Source organism: Oncorhynchus masou, unplaced genomic scaffold, assembly GCF_036934945.1.
Source record: "Oncorhynchus masou masou isolate Uvic2021 unplaced genomic scaffold, UVic_Omas_1.1 unplaced_scaffold_2874, whole genome shotgun sequence".
NCBI classification, from domain to species: domain Eukaryota; kingdom Metazoa; phylum Chordata; class Actinopteri; order Salmoniformes; family Salmonidae; genus Oncorhynchus; species Oncorhynchus masou.
The window spans coordinates 1-4,179 of record NW_027009299.1 but is presented as its reverse complement, the minus strand read 5'-3'; the positions used below and the strand labels follow the sequence as shown (position 1 = coordinate 4,179).

At 47.6% G+C, this 4,179-nt stretch overlaps 1 pseudogene; it reads right to left on the bottom strand.

Moving 5' to 3' along the window:
* Positions 1-370: 370 nt before the first annotated feature.
* Positions 371-2,922, bottom strand: LOC135533982 (NXPE family member 3-like; annotated as a pseudogene).
* Between the last annotated feature and the right edge of the window lie 1,257 nt (positions 2,923-4,179).

The following is a 4,179-nucleotide window of genomic DNA, read 5'->3' as shown; positions in this document are numbered from 1 at the left end:
GATCTAATGGGTCAGATCAGCTTGACAATAGCTGATAATAACCAGACCCTCTCCCCCCTGCAAAGGGGGAGGTGGGCACTGGGCCGTTTTTGACACCACACCCGGTCGTAAATTAAGCAGTAAATTAAGAGTACTCTCGACCCTCCAGTGTTGGCTAAAGGACTGTCCCTTTGACTCCAGAGACTTTTGCCTGCCCAAAACTCTAACGTCCAAAAAAGGGGATAATGGAACAATAATTCTAACATAAAGAACGTGAATGGTCAGTGGGGAGATATGGAAAACTAATGTCATATGGTTGATTGTTTTGTGATGCCATTAACCCTTGTGGTCAGACCCGCACAGATTAAAAACACTCAAGACATTCAAAGAATCAAGTAAAAACAGCCCAAACTTTATTTTGTCTTATCAGACTTTTCAGGAAGAAGAAATACAAAAACGTTTAAGGACCAGAACCTTCCAGAACAAAGAACGAAGGGAACCTTCTGCTCCAGACTACATGACAAGTCATCGAAGAGACACGGACAACTAAGAAGAAGGACACTTTGTTGGTTACTACATTATTCAATATTTATCATGTTCTTGATGACAGGGGGCAGACACCAGAGAGGATTGTGTTTATCATGTTCTTGATGATGGGGGGGGGGCTGGGTGAAGATCGTGGGGGAGGTGGTGGGCAAGGGTCATCTCCCAGGCATCCAGCAGCATCACATCCAGACCCCTGAACATGGCCTTGAGCACCCTGTCCAGCTGGGTCAAGATCCAGTCACTGTTGATGAAGTTGTCCTTCCTTTGGTCCAGGTTGGCAGAGCGCACAACTACTACGGTCCCCGGAGCTCGGTTCAGAAGGCGAACCACCGCCCTTCGAATACGTCGTAGTCGGCGAATGTAGGCCTGCAGAGGGAAAAAGCTGAAATGGGTCGATACGCTGATGACGACAACAGTGTCTGAACCACCGGCCAGGCCGTCCAGCTCATTAGCTACGTAGTGCAGCTGACTGACACTGAGAGGGGGCCAGAATATGGGGGGGCCGTGGCAGCGGTACTTCAACAGGATGTTGTTGGGGATGTTCTCTGCCATGAATGGCCCCGCTCTCACATGACTTCTAAGGTTGAACTTCTTCAGCTCTGAGAGAGAGAGAGAGAGAGAGATGAATGTTGAGAGAAAGAGAGATCATTTTTACACACCTGAGACACAGTCGGGTGTAAGATGTAATAGGTTTGGCAAACAACACTCACCTGGCACAAAGCTGGTGAGGTAGTCATAGTACTGTCTAACGGTGGAGTCTCCGTACATGTACACCTGCTTGCCCTTCAGACACTTAATAACGGCAGCGGGGTCGTTAAACTGGCGTATTACGACACCATCCAGCGCCCGCCATGACCCTTGGTAGTAATACCCAGAGGGAGGGGTCCTGGAGGGGAGGGGAGGGTCCTGATAGGTCTCATCTGGTTTGTCTGAAATGCGGAAGTTGCCGTGATGCACAAAGCTACCATCACTTGACAGATAAAATCACATTTTTTCTTCACACTCTGCAATAATTTTAGCGAAATTCCCACCTTTCTCCTTTGGCAGCACAGTGACGCTGTCAGACCCCGTTGCATGAATGTTGATGTTGATGCCACTAAAAAAAAAAAAAAGTATCAATAATTTTACGTGATTAGAAAAAAAAAACTGTAGCAAGCAATACCATTCACCTGAACCACTGTATAATCTGGGGGAGGGGGGGGAGCATAAATAGCAGCCAGATGAAACAGACAATGCACTTTGGACTCGATTCAATCACCCAAGTTCATCACAGTAGCCATGAAATTAAAAGGTCATTTCCCATTGAGCCGACATATGCAGCGTTGGCCGTGAATGCAGTCTTCGCTACCGCGGTAACATCGCCTTTCAATGTCAAATCGTGCTACAACGCTGAACTTCAGCCTTAGGGATTGAATCGAGTCCTTATTCACACACACATTGTGTTTTACCTCCTACTAACCTCTGGAAGAGCAGCGCTTCTTTGCTGGTCAGATGTTGCAGATATGTCTGGGAGCCTGCCTTGAAGTGGTTGATCCGCGTGTCACAAGCCAGCGTCTTGGGCTTGTAGCAGAACCAAGGTTCCCCCGTACGGGGGTCTGTGTAATCGCACAGTGGCTGCTGGTTGTTCGGCAGACACAGGTTACACTCGGTGGTCTCAGACAATAATCCAGAACGGAACAGGCTCTTGGAAGGCACCAGTTTAGCCGTTCCTCTTGTAAGCGTCGTAGAAGAGAAACTGCCTCGCAGGGATGGACCAGTGTCACCTCCACCCATACAGACCCTTCCCAGAGTAACGGGAAAATAGCAGAGTAGGTCCCATTCAAGTGGTCTAGTACCTGTCCTGCAACGCCCGCCCCCAACTCTGGGGAGTGCAGCCGGGCCAGCAGGAAGTCCCGCCACGGCTCTTGGGACGCCCCTGGAAATCGTTCATAAGGACCAGAGCCTCTAGCTGGTCCCCCGACGTGCCTCTCTCTCCCTCCCCTGCTGGAAGGATTGCAAACAGACTGTGTGCAGGGTCACTGGTCTGGTCCAGGGGTGTCGTCACGGGCAGAGGCTCTGGCCCGGCGATGGACCCAGGAGGGAACAACCTTCCAGAGCCTCCTCGGTAGAGGGCTCCTGGACCAGGTGGCTACAGAAGAAGCTCAGCTTGCGATCGAGGCAAGGAGGAGAGCCCTCTGAGTGGATGCTGCTTAAGTCCAATGTACTGTTGAGCTTCCACTATGGAGGAGATTAGAGGTCACTAAAGGGGAGAGTTGTGTAGGCTGATGCAGGTAGATAATGATAGAAGCAAGGTCCTCACCTCCAGAATGTTGATGTTACGGAACAGGAAGAAGAGGCCTGACAGAGCCAGCAGGAGGAAGATGCAGACATATTTCGACTGACAATCCCACATGGCTCCTGTCTAGGGTTCCAAAGGAGGGTATTTTAATGGAATCTTTATTATTTCGGAAGGTATTCAGACCCCTTCCCTTTCTCCACATTTTCATGTTACAGCCTTATTCTAAAATGCATTAAATATAATGTTTTCCTCATCAATCTACACACAATACCTCATAATGACATCACAATACCCCATAATTACAAAACAAAAACAGATTTTTAGAAAAAACAGAAATAACTTATTTACATAAGTATTCAGACCCTTTTGCTATAAGACTCAACATTTTTGTTCAGGTGCGTCCTGTTTCCATTGATCATCCTTGAGATGTTTCGACAACTTGTGGTAAATTCAGTTGATTGGACATGATTTGGAAAGGCACACACCTGTCTATATAAGGTCCCACAGTTGACAGTGCATGTCAGAGCAAAACCAAGCCTTGAGGTCTAAGGAATTGTCTGTAGAGCTCCAAGACAGGATTGTGCCAAGGCACAGATCTGGGGAAGGGTACCAAAAACAATTCTGCAGCATTGAAGGTCCCCAAGAACACAGTGGCCTCCATCATTCTTAAATGGAAGATGTTTGGAACCACCAAGACTCTTTTCTAGAGCTGGCCACCTGGCAAAACTTAGCAATCGGGGAGAAGGGCTTTGGTCAGGGAGGTGACCAAGAGCCCCATGGTTACTCTGACAGAGCTCCAGAGTTCTTCTGTGGAGATGTGAGAACATTCCAGAAGGACAACCATCTCTGCAGCACTCCACCAATCAGGCCAATATGGTAGAGTGGTAGAGACAAAATAACGCAGGAGTGGTATCGGAACAAGTCTCTGAATGTCCTTGAGTGGCCCAGCCAGAGCCTGGACTTGAACCCGATCGAACATCTCTGGAGAGACCTGAAAATAGCTGTGCAGCAACGCTCCCCATCCAACCTGATAGAGCTGGAGAGGATCTGCAGAGAAGATTGGGAGAAACTCCCCAAATACAGGTGTGCCAAGCTTATAGTGTCATACCAAAGAAGACTCAAGGCTGTAATCACTGCCAAAGGTGCTTTAAAAATACTGTGTAAAGGGTCTGATGTAAATGTGATATTTCAGTTTTTTCGGCTGAGAGAAATTGATTATAAAAAGATTATGGAGGCTGTTTTGTCATACTTCAGTGCGGCTTTTGACATTATCGACCATAGTCTGTTGACTATGAAAAACACATGTTTTATGGCTTTACACCCTATATTGTGGATAAAGAGTTACCTGTCTAACACAACAGAGGATGTTCTTTAAT